Raw genomic sequence first — 21,649 nt, 5'->3', positions numbered from 1 at the left:
TGCAATGATTCTGTACACTATAAGAATTGGCTGCGAAGTCTGTTGAAACAGAAAGGCCAAATTCCCCCAAAAGGAATGTAATGCCGAGACTTTTACTTTTGTCCACATAACACTTATCTTTGACAGCCCCCCAAAGATGATAACAGTCTAACGGCGTCAAATCACAGCTCCGAGGCGGCCAAACGACATCCGAATTTCGACTGATAATTCGATCTTCGAAGACTGTGCGCAGAAGATCGATCGTAGCGTTGGCTGTGTGGCACAGAGCGCCGTCTTGTTAGAACCAAATGGTGTCCAAGTCTCTTCCTCTTCAAGTAACGGGAAGAACCAATCGCTAATCATTGCGCGGTAGCGCTCACCATTGACCGTGGCGGCGGCTCCTGCCTCATTTTCGAAGAAAAATGGCCCAATGATGCCGTCAGACCAAAATCCGCTCCAAACCGTCACTCTATGAGGATGCATCGGCTTCTCCATGACAACGTGCGGGTTTTCCGTCCCCCAGATGCGACAATTTTGCTTATTAACATGCCCGCCGAGGTGAAAATGTGCCTCATCCGAGAAGATGATTTTTTTGGCACACATTCCGCAACATTACCATGATTTTCAAAGTAAAACTGCACTATTTTCACGCGTTCCTCAAGCGTATACACAACCATTTTCAGACAGGTGACATTAAGGTTACCAATGTCGAAATAACCGCTAGTTCAAAAAATATTAGATGGCGGACCCTGTATTCATAGAAACAATAGAACGGCAGCGTTTGCCACTGACCTCACGTGCGGAGGGTTGGGATCGGACCCAAGTGGGTTGCGTGAAAGCAGACCCTGTCAGTTTGGAGCGAAATGAATTGTCAGCTTAGCAGCGCCATTGTACGGTATCACATTCAACATATCATGTGAGTTGTATGGGTGTGCAGTGCTGTTATTTCGGCACGCAAGAATTTGACATTTCTATCCCCTACTTCTATGTACGAGATCCGATGCGGACTCGCTTGAGGGCGCCATGCTTGCAAAAAAAGCATGTTGCCAATGATTTGTACGAGGAATGTGGGATGTCTTGTTAATATGATGTCTTTGGTGAAAGACATCGAATTACCCATTACGCTACATCTTAAATTACAACCCCCCCCCCCCCCCCCCTTTAAAAATTTTTACGGTAGAACTGTTCGATAAAATAAAACTTAAACGGCTTGCTGGAGACACGTGTATTCCCGTTTAAGTTTGTATTATAGATCTCCAATACACGGATAAAAATTGAAATCATGAATCATGTCTATCATGAATAATAAATCATGATTTCATGATCAAAACGATTGATATCATGAATTAATTTTGCTCATGGAATTTCATGAGAAGCCACGGTTCATGATTTCATGTGCATAAAACTTCTATCTCCAATATAAAGGGTGATATTTTAAGAGCTTGAGAACTTTTTTAAACAATAAAACGCATAAAATTTGCAAAATCTCATCGGTTCTTTATTTTAAACGTTAGATTGGTACATGACATTTACTTTTTGAAGATAATTTCATTTAAATGTTGACCGCGGCTGCGTCTTAGGTGGTCCATTCGGAAAATCCGCTTTTTTATCGACAAATTTTGTTCAGCGATGAGGCTCATTTCTGGTTGAATGGCTACGTAAATAAGCAAAATTGCCGCATTTGGAGTGAAGAGCAACCAGAAGCCGTTCAAGAACTGCCCATGCATCCCGAAAAATGCACTGTTTGGTGTGGTTTGTACGCTGGTGGAATCATTGGACCGTATTTTTTCAAAGATGCTGTTGGACGCAACGTTACAGTGAATGGCGATCGCTATCGTTCGATGCTAACCAACTTTTTGTTGCCAAAAATGGAAGAACTGAACTTGGTTGACATGTGGTTTCAACAAGATGGCGCTACATGCCACACAGCTCGCGATTCTATGGCCATTTTGAGGGAAAACTTCGGAGAACAATTCATCTCAAGAAATGGACCGGTAAGTTGGCCACCAAGATCATGCGATTTGACGCCTTTAGACTATTTTTTGTGGGGCTACGTCAAGTCTAAAGTCTACAGAAATAAGCCAGTAACTATTCCAGCTTTGGAAGACAACATTTCCGAAGAAATTCGGGCTATTCCGGCCGAAATGCTCGAAAAAGTTGCCCAAAATTGGACTTTCCGAATGGACCACCTAAGACGCAGCCGCGGTCAACATTTAAATGAAATTATCTTCAAAAAGTAAATGTCATGTACCAATCTAACGTTTAAAATAAAGAACCGATGAGATTTTGCAAATTTTATGCGTTTTATTGTTTAAAAAAGTTCTCAAGCTCTTAAAAAATCACCCTTTAAAACTAACTGCTGAATTTACTCTTAGAGTTCTGAACTGAAGTGCTTAGTGGCCATAAGAGTTGAATTTAATCTAATTTGTTCTGATGGGTCAAATGAGAAGAAAAATTACACAAAGTCAGTTTAGATATTGATAAACAAAACTTTGTAATGTTGATGTTATAATGTACAAAATGAGTAGAATGAGATAAACATGCATGCACAGAATTGCGTCACATGTGTGTATGGGCTTGAAAAGCCGGTTTGACAGGAGAGTAAATACAGACTGATGGTTGCTGACCGGTTTGGGCATAAACAGAATAAAAACTGAAAATTTTTTTGATTCTGGTATAACGGAAACTTCCGAAATTTCTGTTATAGCCCTAAAGGCGCTTTGACTTATGCTGTTTTCGTTTGAAGTCAAAACTAACTCAGTTCCAACCCTAACTGCTGTCAAATACATACATTTCACAGCAGTTAGGGTAGAAACTCGGTTGGGTTTGCTACCAACGAAAATTACTGGCTACAAACGAAAACTAACAAAAAACACTTTGAGATGGATCCTGTTCTGAATGGATGAATTATTTTTACAGATCTACGATTGACATGCATCCGAAGCAAATCAAATCACTACGAAACCTTTCCGTCTGTGAATTATAAAGTTTCGAAGAATTCTGCTGTAATCCACTAGTCTGTCTTCGATAGAAAAACGTAAAAATGTCAATGCATTCAGTGATAGCTTACAAGTTTATCGCTCATCGCAGCCTAGCGTCAAATGATGTTAGCAAACGTATTATACTATGTTCACACTATGAGTTAAAACATGTTATAACTCCGATTTCATGTTTTAAGCGAAATAACATGTTTTACTTTTGCGTTATTGCATATTCATAAACGTCACATTAAAACATGTTTTCCCGAAATAACATGATATAATTGTCAGTAAAGCACAACCCTGCTAGCATTTTCCTTCACTTTTCGACTATGTAATAGTGGAATATTTTGTTTTGATTGCTGTCGCCATTGCTAATTTATAGGATGAATAAAGGATCAACGATAGGATGGATAAAAATCCATTGAGATGGAATTAGGAGCAAAGTAGTGAACACATCATAAGTGTGTTTAGCTGTTTTATGAATATTAGTCAAATTTTCAAGAAATGTGAATCAATTCTCAACGTGGAGCAAGGCGAATGAAGCAGTAATATGAAATAGTTATAGTGATTTTAGTGGCTAAATCGGGGTTTGAAGGCGACGTCCTTACAAATGAGATGAAATAGGGAGCCCTTACCCTACCGATTTTGGTTTTTAGCTTGAATAGACATGAGAAAAAGTTATCGTGGGACCTTTTTTTTTTGCTCACCTTTTCTACTACCTATGTAGAAGAGATATTGATGCCGATAAGATACAGATCACATTTAATAATTTTTACATCTTATTAGATGCACATAAATGGAGCGTCGCAGTTCACGCAAATTCACGTCGTAGAACATTTAATATTGTGTTTTAGACTCCATGACATGAAATTCATTGAAATAAAAAAAAAAGAATACTGATAGCAACCGCCGCGACTTGAACCGAGAATCATTGAATCGCAAGTTCGTCTGATAATCGACTGAGCCACAGAAGCATGCATCAGCTTTGTCGGTAAAAGGTGCATTTAAATTCATACAGTCGCACCTGCTAGTAGAACGCAAGTTACAGTCGAAACCAGTAAAATTCAAGCTCATCTAACATTAAGTCATTACAAATAAAATTTTCCGTCATTTGACAAATTAGATCTTTATGAATTACATCGTATGAAGGATTAAGTCACCTGTAAAATTCCATTTTTTTTGGAGTGATGGGTAACCTTAAATCAACTTCGGGTGACATGTAAAAAATAGTCAGTTTATTTCAACAATAAACTCAGCCGGAACAAATATATTTTTGGTTTGGTTAGACTAAAATTTTTATTCAAATCAAACAGCGATCATTGTTTTTGTTGAAGGGAGGAATTGGCTTGTAATAATCTAATTCCAGCTTGAAATGAATATAAATCAAATTTAAAAATCTACTATTTGTTATTTAAACATGCTCAATTTTTCTGTGTGTATGTAAGACCAGCGCCCTGTGCATTGAACCGCCAACCCGAGACAAAAATGTGCGCATGAGATTTCCCGTAAAAAAATAAACTATGGATTTTACAGCATAAACAATTGATTCAAAATTAGATACATTTTATTGTATCTTGACAAGATTTTTTCAATTCCAACGATACAATATATTGTTTCTACGATTCTACGATTGAATTTATTGTACACGTGGTGTTTCAAACAATATGCAAACTGTATATTTGATTGTTTTCCAAGAAAACATGTATGAGATAATTTTATGATTTGAATTGTTATGATACTTAACAACCTATACATTCTATTGTTAAAAGCATGTTCACAATTAATTGAATAGTGTAAAACAAACAATTAAATATTTTTCAATGGTCAAAGCAAAATTGTGGAAGGTTTTGTAACAGCAAATCGTATTGTTTTTCTACAATATTTTTTATTCGGGTTATTTGCATTCACAAATAGTATTAATAATTAAAGCAGTAGAAATTTCTGTAAATTGTTAAAATTTCATGTAAATTCATCATTTTTGATATTTATTTGTTTCTATTCTCGACTTTCAATCCTCTCTTTCCGCGTTATTTGTTTTTCTCGACCGGTACGTGGTAACCCTACAATGAAGCATCGACTATCGAAACCAATCTAACCATAGAAGTATTGACTCAGAAACTGATCAGTCATTGGCGATAACACTGTCAGACTCGAAAGCATGCGTTATAAAATGCTCGCATCAAATCTCAGTTTTGATGAAACTTTTCTCGCGAGAGAATACCTACTGCCAACAGTACTAACTGACCGATGATTGTAGTACGTATCACGGGAGCATTAAAGAACAAAACAGTTTTTTCGAAGTTGTAAAAACTTGTATAAATAAGAATACATGACGACATGTGCCGTTTAGTCGTTGGTGTCTATCCGATCGAAGTAGTGTCAGTACGCGCTCCACTGATTTCGCGTTGCAATGTTATCAATGTCGTTCCTTTCGATTCCAGCGGTATGGTGTGCGTAATCATTGAACGTTTGTAACTGGTTTACTACATGAACAGTCGTACCCGTGGCATTTGTTTAGTGACGTTATCATTCCGAACTACCAAAATGCAAACTTACATGGCACACACATTAACTTCCAACGCATTCTAAATAATAATTAAGAAATTACCACGGAAAATTGTTTATGTTCATAGCGGAATAGAGTAAATTATCCGTTCATCAACTGACCGGAAAAATAAGTGATTCATTGACTTTGTGCAACAGAGTATCTGTTTTTAACCGCCGAAAACTTAGCAACGTGCACACACCAATAAGTCATCTGAGTAATTCCATGTTGGCAAGTGTTATGTATCCGATTACCTGTGTCAGTTAATGGTAAATACCGCATAAATACCGTGGAATAATACCGGTTGTTTTCCTTGGCATGTGATTTTTGTTTGTTAATTCTGTACCTGTGAGCAGGTTCTTCTCTTTCTTCGTGATAAAAGTGATATTATTTTATACAATTTTCTCACAACAGTTTCGTAGTAATCGAGATAAGCCCTACATTTATACCGGTATTATATTTTTTTCAAATCATACTACAGATGCACAATTTTTAGATCTTTGAACTATTGTCTAGAAATGATATCATTTGTCGAAGATCAAACGAAAATCATTCGTTTAGTTGTTTTATGACATCGGTGTGAGTATTTCGTACTATATTTCCATCAACAGTTTATTAAAATGTATAGTTTCTTCTGAAAAACTTCCAAAATTCATGTCACGACCCATTACAACTAAACCATAACCATTCAATTGCCGGGTTATCCCCGATGCCATTATAGTCAAAAAAAAGCTCCCAACCTCTTATCTTATCTCAACAGTTTCGGTAAGTTACGAAATTTAAACTAGTCTATCTCTGATTAAAGCAATTGAGTTCTGAGGTTCTAGTGAAATAAGCAAATCCTTGGCCACACTTCCACACAAATTTGTTGACTGACTAAGCAGTTTTTCGACTCGTCGCATGTTTTTGGTGGAGTACACCACCTTGTAGTGGTGTTATATATCACGTCAAAAAGTGAACAAGAGTTAAGTAAATAGTGATGACTTACCTATTGCCAGTTAGTGCGACAGAATTGCTACAAATTTGCTTAAGCATCCAATGTGTTCCTGTAGCCGAATTCATTAACATTTATAATCGTTTGACGTTTTTCGTTCTGTGGAAATGAAACGATTTTTTAATCGAATCGTATATTCACACTTGGATTTTGATCCTGAATAACATAACTTTGCCGAGATTTGAACAACCGATTGCTCGTCTTTGATCCAATCGGTATCCCAATCTGACATAATTTACATTTTCCGAGATTTTCGGTTTCATGCGAATGCTAATTTACCGAAATTTTCGTCAGGGAAGGACCGAAACTATCGGTTTTCAAAAACTATTATAAAAATATTTTTATTTATAAATATTTTTATATTTATAAAAAAGGTAAAACTACATTTTATTGCCTCCGATAAACAATGCTTCATATCTCGACACCAATCAATTTTAAAGAGTTCATGTGTTCGGCATGTTTTCTTGTAATATTATGGTCTACAACTTCTCCGAAGAAATGAATTCTCTGTCACGCAATAATTGGTTCCGAGTTCGATCAAATTTTGGAAAACGAACTGAGCAAATGTCTATGTGTGTGTATGTATGTGTGTCTGTATGTGTCGGCAGCATAAAAAGGAATAAATCTCAGATAAGGCTGCACCGATTTTGACCAAACTAGTTGTAAATGAGAGGTCGTGCAGGAAGCATATACGCTATTGTTTTTGGATCTGATGATTACTTGCCGAGTTGCCACAATCGACCTTTAAAACTTCAAATTTTTCCAATTTAGAAACCTAAACGTAATATAAATCAAACCAGTCGTAGATTGTAAGAGTCCTTCAACTATTCACAGAGACACGGACTTTTCGGCAGGGCCACCGAGAGAAAATTCGGGCCCGGGGGGACTGCCTCTAAACATGAGAATTGGAAAACATTGTCATCGAATCAAGAAATTTTGAAATTCATTAGTTTTAACAAAATAATTCACTAGTCAAATTTGTTTCGATTTTTGATTTGTAATCTGGAATGAAAAAGCAATTTTGAATCTTCAAATTTTCGGCCCCCTGAAAAAGTCCGGGGGGATTCCTCCCTTTCCCTCTTCCCTCTCGGTGGTCCTGCTTTTCGGCATATCGCAATTGGGGTTTTGAACGAAGCACGATAAAATGATGCTTGTAATCAAAATTAGATACTAATTTCAATACAATCATTTTTGAGTGAGTGATTGAATACAATACTATTCAGCATAGTATTTTGGCTTAATTGGTTTTCAGCACGGTTCCTTTTTGGCAACATAATTGTTCGACTATGACGTGTAGGGTGTGAGTGTGCGTTCATCACTTATTTTGTTAAGTGTAATTAACATTTCGTAACCGCTAATTTAATGTTCTTCCGTAACATTTGTTTACATAAAATAAATTTCGAAATACAGCAGCACAAATAAACGTATGTTTACAGCAGTACCTTAAGGAACGACTGTGATGAAATGTAATTTTTACTGAAAAAATCAGCTACCGAGGTTTGAACAGCTAAGATCGGTAATCCAATAAGTGCGTAGAATGAGAATGTTCGGTAGTTCGGCTAATCTGAACTCGTCAAAAAATGAAAAAATACCGAACGAAATTTTACTGTGTCCATTATTTATTTATTTATTTCTTATTGGGTTCATCGGACATATGTCTAAATGAACCGACGACAGAGTGGGAAAAAGCCTATATGAGTTGAACAAATTACATGCCATTCTCAGACAGGCGCAAAAACCACTATCTTTTAAACAACAAACACAAAAGAAAAAGTAATTACAATGCATCAAGTGAAATAAATTAACACATAGAAAAAAACAGTCCTTACAATATAGTTCGTTTCATTCTTTCTGCGAAGCGACGGGAAGGCTCATCAAACTCAAAAATTGTTTCAACAGAAGTAAAAGCTCGTGTGCACGCAGTTATAGATTCGTTACTTCCAAATAAAGTCCTGTGGAATCCGTTTTGAAGTAGAGTCGTATATCGCAATGATCTGCTTGGTACTCGAAAACTAATTTTGCTACGCAATTCTGGAGCGTCGATCTCCCCGTTTATTCATTTCGCAATAGTCAATGCTTGCTGAATTTTTCTTCGGCGCTGTAAAGTATCGATTCCCAATAATTGGCATCTGTCCGGGTATGCTGGCAAGTTTACAGGATCTCTCCAAGGCAAATGTCGTAATGCCATGCGAACAAAGCGTTTCTGAACACGTTCAAGTCTAAGGCTCTACGATATTTGATACGGACACCAGATTACTGAAGCTTTTTCCAGAATCGGGCGGACGAGTGAGCAATATACAAAATATACACGGAAAATAAAAACTATCTATTGTTTGACTTCCTTTTACTTAATTTTGCGTTCTTTTGCATCTTTTCTTTCATTCGCTTCTTCCATTGTTGTCAAAATATAAAGAGCAAAACCACCCAACAGCGAGAGTTTCGGTTTCGAAGGAATTCTCGAATTTTTTCTGTAACATGGCTCATTATGCGGTGCACACCTTCTTCGTCCATCGTTTTAGCTATAGGCAATGCAGCCTTGCCAAATCATGAATTTTCTTGCAAATTTGCCGGCAAAAACAAATTTACATTTGGCTAGAACATCCCCCCGAGCCGTTGCCAAGTATAAATTTTGACCTGTGATTTGCCCGAAGTCAGCCTTGACAAAAGTTTCATCGTCCATCAGAAGACACCCGTCGAACTTGGTCAGCACCTGGTCATATAGTTTCCGAGCACGAATTTTGGCTACACTATTTTGTTTTATGGTCCGATTTGGCTGTTTGCAAGCTCGATACATGATTCCTTCCCGGAGTCGAGTTCTCCTCACAGTACCATGGGCAGCACCGAATTTCAAATCACGGTCCGACAGATTAGGATTCCTCTTAATCGTCTTCAAAATCTGACCACGCAGTCTCCGGTCGACAGTTCCACTCCGACGATTGGCTTGAGGCATAAATAAAATAAACCTAGATTCCCTAGTGTAATAGTAATGTAGTTGAGCAACCCGTGACACCAAAAGCGCCGTCTAGTGTAGAATGGGTGCGTAAATGCTCCTAAAATGCATGTACAAAGTTGTCTGCGCATTTAACACAACCACAGTAGCATAAATCAAATAAACATAGATTTCCCACTGTATGGTGACACTAACAGCACCTCTAGTGAGAAACGGGTGTACTTTTTCCATTACTGTGGTTGTGTTAAATGCGCAGACAACTTTATGCATGCATTTTAGGAGCATTTACGCACCCGTTCTCCACCAGACGGCGCTTTTGGTGTCACGCCTTCCTCAACTACAGTACTATTACACTGGGAAATCTATGTTTATTTGATTTATGATAGTAGCTAATGGAAAAAAGTACAACCGTTTCTCACTAGAAGCGCTGTTAGTGTCTGCGTACAATGGGAAATCTATGTTTATTTGATTTGTGCTTGAGGGTTCCGAATCGTCGTCAATGTTTCCTTATACCGTTTGATAACACGCTATACGGTATTTCTGGGCAATTTCAGCTGTTTAGCTAGCCTAGATGCAGACCACAATGGATTTTCCAAATAACTGTGCACAATTTTTCCCTTCTTTCGGCTTCCATGTTGATTGTGTACAAAGTACAGTCGATTGGCGGAATGTCAAAAATCATACGTGAAGCTGACAAAATTCCCGACACGTGGGTGCCAAGAACTTCCAAATCCGTCCTCCAGGAACGCCACAATATGAGCAAAAGTTCGTTCCAATTCTAAATGAAGCAAGCTTTATAACTTATCATTCAGTAGATTTAGTCATCTTGAAGTATTTTTACCGTTAACTTAAAATTAGTTTACTGAACGGAACACCCAAACTAGGTGGAATGTACTTAAAATTATGTTATTTTGCGGTTCCGTGTATACAATTGAAAACATGGTTACCATCAGCATAAATCAAATAAACATAGATTTCCCATTGTACGGAGACACTAAAAGCGCTTCAAGTGAGAAACGGGTGTACTTTTTTCCATTAGCTACTGTGGTTGTGTTAAATACGCAGGCAACTTTATGCATGCATTTTAGGAGCATTAATCAGGTTTATTTTATTTATGCCATCAGGAAACCACAGAAATTATAACGAATTTAGCGTTTCTCGTACAGCTTCCAGTCTTCACTCCCGAAGATAAAACAGCTTGACAGATATGATTCGCACCGATGGAGTCATCATTGCTCAATTGATTCGCAGAAAATTCGTGATACTTTTATTGAATTGGGATAAAGGTATATGACATTTCAAAGTTTACAGATCACGTCAGTAGTGTGAAAACAAATGTTCCGTAGTATTTTTATATATTGGATAAATTTTACAGATCGTTCAGTGAAAATAATTATATCGCTTAAAACGGGAACCAAAACTAAATTGTTTTTAAGATTCTCAGTTACTCAACGCAAGTAATTGGTTGTGAGACTGGGAATAAAACAAAAATCAAGATCCGAGGGGTGGGAAGGGGGGGCAGCAGGGCATTCCTTCACAAATTCACTCTAGATCATTATTTGTAATAATTTTGGTAAAAAGAGATCGAAATCAATGTTGCGGTAACTATTAACATTACCCCCCTTTTGTATGGGTGGTTTTTCTCCTTATAGAAGGGCTGGATGGATAATGGACTTGACTTATTGACTTCTTTTTTGAGGGGGTGTTTTTGTGTTTAAAGTGACGATTAGAGGATGTCAATCCTTTTTACCGCAGACATTGCAGATCTCTCTCACTAACGAATATGTTTTATAATATATATACAACAGTACAGGTAAAATAGATCTAGCGATGCAAATCTTTTTCTCATACCAATTTCATTCTTTGGTAAGATACTCTACACTAGACTACACTACACTGGCAGTCACTCTACACTAGAAATGTGACAATTTCCTCTTTTCTTTTTGTACTTTGATTGATTTTGACTATGAATTCACAATTTGAAACATCGCAATTATGATCTCAGATAATTTATCCTCACAAAAAAGGTCGATTTATTCGTATAGCGACTCCACTAACAGTAATACATACCTCTTCCCGGCTTATGCCCAGAAGTCGTGGTAGATTATATTCTGTGGAATATAGTACTTCATTGATCTGGAATTTTATTTTTTTTCTAACTTACAAATAAGAGAGCGACTAATTTTATTTTGTTTGAATAAATCCAGTGATTGGTACCATCACTATCCATGGACAAAAATACTGCAAAAAAACCCAACGGACAAGACTCGAACCCGGAACTTTTAACTTGTTAAAACGGTTTTCGCGGGTAGAAGTTGCGGGTTCAAGATAATAGATGAAAGTCAAACCAGATAGCTGAAATATCAATCACAGAATACACATAAATTAATTGTTTCCTCCTTCAGTTTTCATTTTTAGTACTTTAATCCATTCATAATTCTATTCGTTCGAAATTGCTTACTACCAAGAGCGAAGGCAATGAAGGAGCTACACTACTTGGCACTCGAAACTGAGCAAGCAAAACTTCAAATGACTAGGTACGATTATTCAACTGACGATGAATTCCTGGAGCTTCACTTGAAAATGGCAGCAAAAGTCAAGTGAATTAGTAGGGATATGCTGACGGTCAGCGGCCATAAATTTCATTTTCATCTTATAAAGGGTGATTTTTTAAGAGCTTGAGAACTTTTTTAAACAATAAAACGCATAAAATTTGCAAAATCTCATCGGTTCTTTATTTTAAACGTTAGATTGGTACATGACATTTACTTTTTTAAGATAATTTCATTTAAATGTTGACCGCGGCTGCGTCTTAGGTGGTCCATTCGGAAAGTCCAATTTTGGGCAACTTTTTCGAGCATTTCGGCCGGAATAGCCCGAATTTCTTCGGAAATGTTGTCTTCCAAAACTGGAATAGTTACTGGCTTATTTCTGTAGACTTTAGACTTGACGTAGCCCCACAAAAAATAGTCTAAAGGCGTCAAATCGCATGATCTTGGTGGCCAACTTACCGGTCCATTTCTTGAGATGAATTGTTCTCCGAAGTTTTCCCTCAAAATGGCCATAGAATCGCGAGCTGTGTGGCATGTAGCGCCATCTTGTTGAAACCACATGTCAACCAAGTTCAGTTCTTCCATTTTTGGCAACAAAAAGTTTGTTAGCATCGAACGATAGCGATCGCCATTCACTGTAACGTTGCGTCCAACAGCATCTTTGAAAAAATACGGTCCAATGATTCCACCAGCGTACAAACCACACCAAACAGTGCATTTTTCGGGATGCATGGGCAGTTCTTGAACGGCTTCTGGTTGCTCTTCACTCCAAATGCGGCAATTTTGCTTATTTACGTAGCCATTCAACCAGAAATGAGCCTCATCGCTGAACAAAATTTGTCGATAAAAAAGCGGATTTTCCGAATGGACCACCTAAGACGCAGCCGCGGTCAACATTTAAATGAAATTATCTTCAAAAAGTAAATGTCATGTACCAATCTAACGTTTAAAATAAAGAACCGATGAGATTTTGCAAATTTTATGCGTTTTATTGTTTAAAAAAGTTCTCAAGCTCTTAAAAAATCACCCTTTATTATTCGATTGAAAATGAAATTTTACCGCACTGATAATTAGTGATTAATCTAACTTCTAGAAGTGTTTTATACTTTCTAAACTCAATAAAAAAACAGCTAAGCTAAGGTCTCTTCTACCCTACTTACGCTAAGAATACTTCCTAATCATCCCTTAATCGATGTTAAGTAATTTGAAGCTAATTACATTAAATGGCCTATTGCGGAAGGTTTTTCAAAGATATTACAACATTTGGTGGATATTTTTACAAAGTGGGCCAACATAAAATCAATCCTAAAGTGGGTTTAAAATACCTCTGTTACCCTAGGCCTAAAGCATATGTGTAAACTTTTTTACTTGACAATCAATAAGTAATGAGAGTCTATACTAATAATGTAAGGCTGTATTGAACTGTATGACGTTGCCCAATTAACACATTACTGTGAAATTCCCCTTCCGTTAATTTCATGCGCGATAAACTGATGCGATCATATGACAGAACTCAAATACGATTTATTATTAATATTACGATTACAGTATCAATGACCATTGCAAATGGCACAGACGAAAAAATCATGAAAATTTACTTTTTGATAGATGCACATAAGCTTCGCCATTTACTTAAAATCACTATCCAAAGAATGAAAACATGAATTATTTAACGACCTTATCAATTATTTTATTTGATTTTGATATCGAAACAGGCGAAATTTGGCATGTTTTCATAGCTGTAATGTTCTGTCATCGCCTAAAAAATTGTGGTGTTCTTGGATTTATGTCATGCATAATTTTCAATATTATGATAAAGTTTTCAGTAGTATGAGATAACAACAAATAACTCAAATTGAAGTTTTTTAAAATGAATTAAGGTGAAATTCAGTGCTAAAATAAGGCGCGCGAAATTGCAAACACATGAAATTGAACGCACAAAGCGTATCGTGCAAAACCGACACATACAAATTCGGAATATTGCTCACTACTAAAACAGACACTAACTGTGGATGGTTTTAAACCATGAGTACTTTTTAATTGACTAATATGTGTAAGACATATTTGTGCATGTTGTTTACGACGGTCATTCAATTCGTATTCGTAGCAATACACTACAACTTTATGAGTTGACGAATCCGATCAGTTATTATGAATCTCATGAAATGCTTTTCAAACAGCCAAAACCGAGCAGATTAAAAATAAAGTCATTGTATCCTCTCAGTTTCAATTTATGACATATACATTGCTATATGTACAACAATTTATTAAATATGTTTTGACACTTCCCGAAAAGTACCCCTTGCGTTATGAATTGAAAATATGTGGTTTCATTAGATTTATTTTACAGTATCATGAAAAATGAAATTATTCCAAATTTTGGAAAAATTCGACGCAAATGTTTCTGATTTCTGGAGGGGCCAGGGCCATACCTGGAGAGTACGGTGCTTGGTTGAGTTTTTGGCCAAAAACTGCAACACAACCAACGCTGTGTGAGCCGGCGCATTATCGTGGTGTTCAGCTTTTTTGGCACCAGCCGAGAAGCGACGCGTTTCAAACCCAAAACATCAGTTAAAATGTGTTCGGCTGATCCATAAGAGATGCCCAACAACACAGCAATCTCTCTAATCGGTACAGAACGATTTTGCAACACGATTTACTTCGTCGATTCAATGTTTTCTTCAGTAACAGATGTTGTTGGGCGGCCAGGGATCTCATCATGATCCAAGCTTGTACGACCACCTTTGAAGCGTTTATACCATTCGTATGCCTGTGTTTTTCCTAGACACGATTCACCAAAGGCCTTTTCTAACATTTTCAACGTTTCGGAACACTTGAATCCATTTGCAACACAAAATTTGATGCACGCACGTAGTTCTAAATTTTCATCCATTATAAAAATCGCCACACGAAAAGTTTCCAACTTCTTTGTATAGACGCCAAACAAAAACTAATCGCACGATATGCGTCAAAATTTGATAGAATGTGTATAAAAGTGTTGCCAACGTTGAGAGAAAAAAAGTTTACCGATTGGACAAGCGCGGGGATTTTAAAATGTAAATTCCGGTTCTTTTTTTATCATAAGGTTCGTATATATGTAATTCCTTAAAAACCATTTAATACTCAGATACATGGTACGGACCCATACACATTACTAGAATAAAAATTTTAGCTATTCGTAGCAATACACTACAACTTTATGAGTTGACGAATCCGATCAGTTATTATGAATCTCATGAAATACTTTTCAAACAGCCAAAACCGAGCAGATTAAAAATAAAATTATTGTATCCTCTTATTTTCAATTTATGACTTATACATTGCTATATGTCTCAGATACAACAATTTATCAAATATGTTTTGACACTTCCCAAAAAGTACCCCTTGCGTTATGAATTGAAAATATGTGGTTTCATTAGATTTATTTTACATGTATACGTCCGTCGTCGCCACCATTTTACTTACAGTATCATGAAACATGAGTTTATTCCAAATTTTGGAAAGATTCGACACAAATGTGTTTGCTTATCTTTTTTATCATGTAAATAGGTATAGAATTCGCTAAAATTAAAGAACAACTATCCGAAGTGCGGAAAAGCATGTTTATTTACGTTTGTTTTCTTCGTATTCACGTCATCAAGCTATGTCTCTGACATTACCCACCTGTCTTTTTACCTCACTGATTCACCTCGGCTGCTATACTGAGCCTCAGAAAAAAGGTGGATGGGTAATGTCAGAGACATAACTGGATGTCGTGAATACGAAAACAACTGACATGTTCCTTATTACTTCCGAATATCAATTAGTTCATCAATTGTATGAATTATGCAAGCATTTCCCTTTTCACATTAGATGCAAAAACAACGAAGGCTTCACTTGATCTCGATTACTCTGAATTTCTCACAGCGAAAAGTGCACAAATCTAATCAAACTGTTCTAGATTTGCACTAAACTGAGGATATTTACCTTCAATTTGCGAAGAAGAAATCCTAATAGTTCTTCAGGAAACTTTTAGAGCCATTAGAACGGCTGATTTTGTGTGATGCTCTCCACCGTTGTCCTCTTTTCGTTGTTTTTTCACCAATGCAAACGACTGCAGCTGTGACGTAATCGCTGAGGGAAGCGAAACGAGCTTTGCAAACGACACAACGACACAATACATCTGCTCGCAGTGGCGATAGAATCCAAACTGATCCAATTTTTGTTAGGAAGTTTCTTTTTACGTGATTTTGTTTGGAGCTTTTTCACTAACGGGCGGTCCTAACGGCTATAAAAATAGCAGCATTAGATTCTATTGGTAGTTAAATTATATAAATCTCTTCACAGATCACTGATCTATGAGCTTTAAAAATACGAGAAAGGCAAACGCGCCTTATGAATTATCCTCTTTGATACTCGTTTATACCAAACATTTCAGAAAAGTTTAATTTTGCATTGTTTGAGATAATGTCACACAACTGAAACTTTTATCATAAAATTGTGATCATATTTCCGATAGCATGTAGCAAAAATTATGTTGATTCGTTATATATAACAAGAGATATTACCGATCAAAAACTTATCACTCTCTCAGAGAGGCAAATTTTGAAAAGGTGCCCCATAGTTAAGTAAGTCGTATTCACGACAAAAGTTATTAAAAGCTCGCCAGTTCGAAGTTTCATATGTTATCGCTTCAAAAAACCTCAAACTAACTCGCTTTTCCGTTCAATGACGTTGAAACTAGGTTCGAAACTGACTTCAAACAAATTGTTTGACAAGAGTTAGGTTTGGTATCAAGCGAAAACGATAACAGATTCCAATTTTCAAACTTATATTGGAATGCTGGCTTGCGTCATGCGATATTATATAATTTTATTCAGACCCTATTCTCGGTTCCAGAGTCAAGCTGAAAATGTCTCACTGGTCATATGGTTTCTTGATGCCCTATAACCGATGTTTGATTTCGGTCTTTAATCAATTTAGTACTTCAAAAGTATATTATGAAAATCCCAGAAAACCGGCATCATGATCTTTCCGACCCATTGAGCCTCTCTTCCAGGCACTCGCGATGACTTCAGTCCATTGTTGGGTAATCATTTTTTTTCTCTGGCGTATAATAATGGATCCAGCCAAACATGTACTCGAAGTGCACTTGCGCTCGTATTTTTAGTCCTAAACAAGTATGTGTAAGATCCAGCGGCAGGATATCATTCGAATTTGCAGAATCTTGCTCAACTATGGTAAGCTCACGCACTTCCTCTTTCCAGCCATCCAGAACAATTAAGTGTCTTATTATTATTGCCGTTTATTTTTTCAGGTGCTTAATTTCTCTTTTATTTAATTTTGACACTGTTCGCTTCGTATCAAAGATTTTTTGTTTGTTTCTGTTTCTGATTTCTGGAGAGGTCAGGGCCCCTCAGGCCCCCCCTCCGGGTACGTGCCTGATAGGACTTAAGTGATTCGAAATTCACTTCAAATTTATTACATTTATTAATAGTACTCAATACTTTGTTTGAGTTAATTTAATAGAGCTCAAGTATTCTTTTATTCTTTTTAATCATATATAGCCATTATAACTGTTCGAATAAGCGATGGATTCGCAGCAAATGACTTATGTCCCAAACATCAAACGGTCTGCGGAAAATTTCAATAAACTGTTATTTTTGTTTTCACGTTTTCCGAAAATATATAAAAAGGAAACTTTTAGAGCCACTAACGCCAATTTATATCGTATAACGTTGTTTTGAAGTCTACGTTTTTATAGCACATGTTGAAATTCTAGAAAAGAATACAAATCAACTGATTTTGAAGCGCATTGCAGCAATGCAGCGATAAATTCGTAACAATATAATTCACAGTTCAGCATGTTCTTCTATTTCATATTGAGTTCTTTCTGAAAAAATAGTAAAAAATATGTAGTTAAAACTATTCATCAGCTTCAGCTCATTTATCACGACTATATGAGACATTGATTAATTTTCTGATTGATGCAATTTTGTCTTTCGGATGTCACGTGCGTTAGACGTCATATCTTATGCAGAAAAATCAATGCAGTCTTCAATTGAATCGATTCATTGTTCGCGTTAATTAGTGAATTAGTTTCTAAGTTTTTCTCTTCTCTTCAACAATACAAGAATATTTACAGTTATTATAAATGTTTTGCGTTGCTCTCGTTTCATTCATTTAACGTTGATTTAAACTCCATCGATGATCCTAGAGAAGACCAACCCCTTTATCCAATTGAGCTATAGCTGTATTTAAGTATGTTTACATACTTACCTACAATGAAAATCGCCGAACTGCAAAAGCAAATGATGTTCTAATTTCAATAACCAACCCATGACTTGCGAATGAGCTCCTAACTTAAATCCTAATAAAGTACGATACCCCCATTCATCTCAGTTGCAGTAGATATCTCATATACGAAAACCATTGGTTAAAGTGAGATCTGCTGTCTGTACGATAGATTGACTTTAAGGGTAAGATGAGAATAGGTGCATTTGCTTCGAGTTTACGCGTCGCTGTTTTTCTCTTCTCTTCAACAATACAAGAATATTTACAGTTATTATAAATGTTTTGCGTTGCTCTCGTTTCATTCATTTAACGTTGATTTAAACTCCATCGATGATCCTAGAGAAGACCAACCCCTTTATCCAATTGAGCTATAGCTGTATTTAAGTATGTTTACATACTTACCTACAATGGAAATCGCCGAACTGCAAAAGCAAATGATGTTCTAATTTCAATAACCAACCCATGACTTGCGAATGAGCTCCTAACTTAAATCTTAATAAAGTACGATACCCCCATTCATCTCAGTTGCAGTAGATATCTCATATACGAAAACCATTGGTTAAAGTGAGATCTGCTGTCTGTACGATAGATTGACTTTAAGGGTAAGATGAGAATAGGTGCATTTGCTTCGAGTTTACGCGTCGCTGTAACAGCAGCAGTACAATTTTTGAATTATTTTTTTCTGCAGTATTTCTTCTTAGAGCCGAAGTAAAAAGGCCTTTTCATCTAAAACTAGTATTTCAATTTCCTTATTATGCGTGCATAATATTCTAATATGAAAAAGTTCAAAGTCAAGGGCGCAAGGGTCCAAGCAGTCTACAGTACTATAGATATTGTATCATCATACTTTGTGTTTGTTGTTCAGTTTCCTCTTTTCATAAAGTCAATCTTTGCTCAACAAACGCTCAGCCCTGCAGTTATCTGTCGCATCTGTATTTATTTATGGCATGATGACTTTTCCATAATTGAATCAATTGAGAGTTATTATTGTGATACAAAGCTATTGAAAATGTGTTGTTCGCCTAGCAGTGCGGCGCGTTTTATTCAATACAATTGCTTTTTCACTTCTTCAAAACGTGCAGTTCGAATCCGAAACAAATGTTGAAAATTTTTTGTATTACCGAAACAAATAGTCTTTTTACCACTTGACTATGTTAAATTTCTCTACAGAGAAATTGAATGATCCTTCAACTTGTTTTTTGTGAGATTGGTATAAATTACGTAAACTGCAACAATCTCACGCCGTCACAAATTTCATCAATTTACTCAGATGAAACGTTTTGATTGCAGTCCGGTCTGTAGATTGTTTTTTTTTCCTGTACTTATGGTAGATATACGACTGCATGAATGCACGTGTTCATCAGAGAAACACAAAAGGTTAGTATTTAAGTGTTATTCAAACGATGAAAAGCAGTGACGGTAAATATCAAAAACAATTTATTGTTTGCCTTCTATTTCATACGTCGTACACGTGTTGTTGCACCTACACCGTACAACTCACATGTCATACGGAAGTCATAATTGCGTGGGAAACATGTGAGGTTTACCTTATATTAGATACTTCAGAGCGAAACTAATCCAACTAGTAGGCATTGGTTTTCTAGCCAATTAGACTATCTCTTCATGTGTTTTCCCATGAAGGGTAGTTTAATTGGCAAAACAATTTCCCCGGATAGGAGCTAGCTACGAGTTCGAGTCCTCCTTCACTGCGGTACATTTTCGCGGTTTTCAACACATAACAGATCGGCTGAAAAGTTCGTATCGTTTCTATGAGAGGGTGCCACTAGAATTAAATCCATACCATTTTCTGTTAGTACCAACCTTCAAAAGATACGTGTATAAATTTGACAGCTGTCTGATTATTAGTTTGTGAGATATTGCATTTTGAGTGAAGCTACTTTTGTTATTGTGATAAAAATGGAAAAAAAGGAATTTCGTGTGTTGATGAAACACTACTTTTTGATGAAAAAAAGTGCCGCCGATACCAAAAAATGGCTTGATGAGTGTTATCCAGACTCTGCACCGGGCGAAGCAACAATTCGTAAGTGGTTTGCAAAATTTCGTACTGGTCATATGAGCACCGAAGACGATGAACGCAGTGGACGTCCAAAAGAGGCTGTTACCGATGAAAACGTGAAAAAAATCCACAAAATGATTTTCAATGATCGTAAAGTGAAGTTGATCGAGATAGCTGACACCCTAAAGATATCAAAGGAACGTGTTGGACATATTATTCACGAATATTTGGATATGAGAAAGCTGTGTGCAAAATGGGTGCCGCGTGAGCTCGATCAAAAACAACAACGAAAAACCATGCTGAAATCGAATGAATTGGGCTTCGAATTGCTCCCTCATCCACCGTATTCTCCAGATTTGGCCCCCAGTGACTTTTTCCTGTTCTCAGACCTCAAGAGGATGCTCGCTGGTAAAAAATTTAGAAGCAATGAAGAGGTAATCGCTGAAACTGAGGCCTATTTTGAGGCAAAGGACAAATCGTACTACAAAAATGGTATCGAAAAGTTGGAAGGTCGCTATAATCGCTGTATCGCCTCTGATGGTAATTAGGTTGAATAATAAAAACGAATTTTGGCAAAAAAATGTGTTTCTATTAAACGATACGAACTTTTCAGCCGAACTGTTAATTGCATTCGCATGTCATTTTTTCAATCTGCTTTCCTCGTTTTAGATGCTGATCAAATTTAAATATGTAGTTTTCGGTATAGCCTTTTAAAAGTATTCGATATACAATCACGATGTGAGTAAATAAATACAATAAATGAATTATAATTGAATTTTTCTCTCAGAAGTATTATTTTGTAATGTTAAAGTTATATTGTAAATAAATAGAAAAAAAAATCTCTACTACCACAGTTTAGATATTCGTAAATTGTGTTTTTGCCAAGATTTTTCGCAGCAAACAAGTAGATTTGGGAAATCAGAGGAAAAATTAGAGTACAAGATTGGAACGAAGCTTGAACCTTGAGGAGTACTTTTTCCGATGTCTAGAAGAGTAACTTCAGTGGATATAGCAGAAGATTCATTTGCTTTTATCATATTAGTTATTCTAACAAGTTGATCAGTAGTACCTAGTGGAATGTTCAAGACGAAATTCAAACTGCTTCGTAGAAAAATTTAATTCGCATTGATATGAGACATAATTCTTAGGAGTCGTTCACAAATCACCACACGCTTAAAGGAGTGGAAGGGGTTTCAAATATTGTGACAAAGGGAGAAGGGGGCGGGGTTTTACTCTGACTAATAAAATATGTGTTTACGTTTTGTTTACAACAGACTTCTATCATCCTATTGAAACTCGAATGAACGTACGACAACTGGCTTGTAAGACTAGTGCCTTATGCATTGAAACATCAACCC

General features: G+C 36.5%; 1 protein-coding gene across 7 annotated transcripts in view; it reads left to right on the top strand.

Annotated features, from left to right (window-relative positions):
* LOC131440349 (sialin) overlaps positions 1-21,649 on the top strand; it is a 45,038-nt gene that overhangs the window by 5,598 nt on the left and 17,791 nt on the right. The window contains exon 1 of one of the 7 annotated variants that reach the window (XM_058611592.1): positions 5,317-5,410. The exons of 5 other annotated variants lie outside the window; for them this stretch is intronic. The gene's annotated coding sequence lies outside the window, so the exon portion shown is untranslated. One more of the 7 variants, XM_058611586.1, reaches the window with a different exon arrangement.

The sequence above is a fragment of the Malaya genurostris genome, chromosome 1 (assembly GCF_030247185.1).
Source record: "Malaya genurostris strain Urasoe2022 chromosome 1, Malgen_1.1, whole genome shotgun sequence".
In the NCBI taxonomy this organism is placed as follows: Eukaryota; Metazoa; Arthropoda; class Insecta; order Diptera; family Culicidae; genus Malaya; species Malaya genurostris.
The sequence above is the reverse complement of the archived record's forward strand: the minus strand, read 5'-3'. Positions and strand labels throughout refer to the sequence as shown.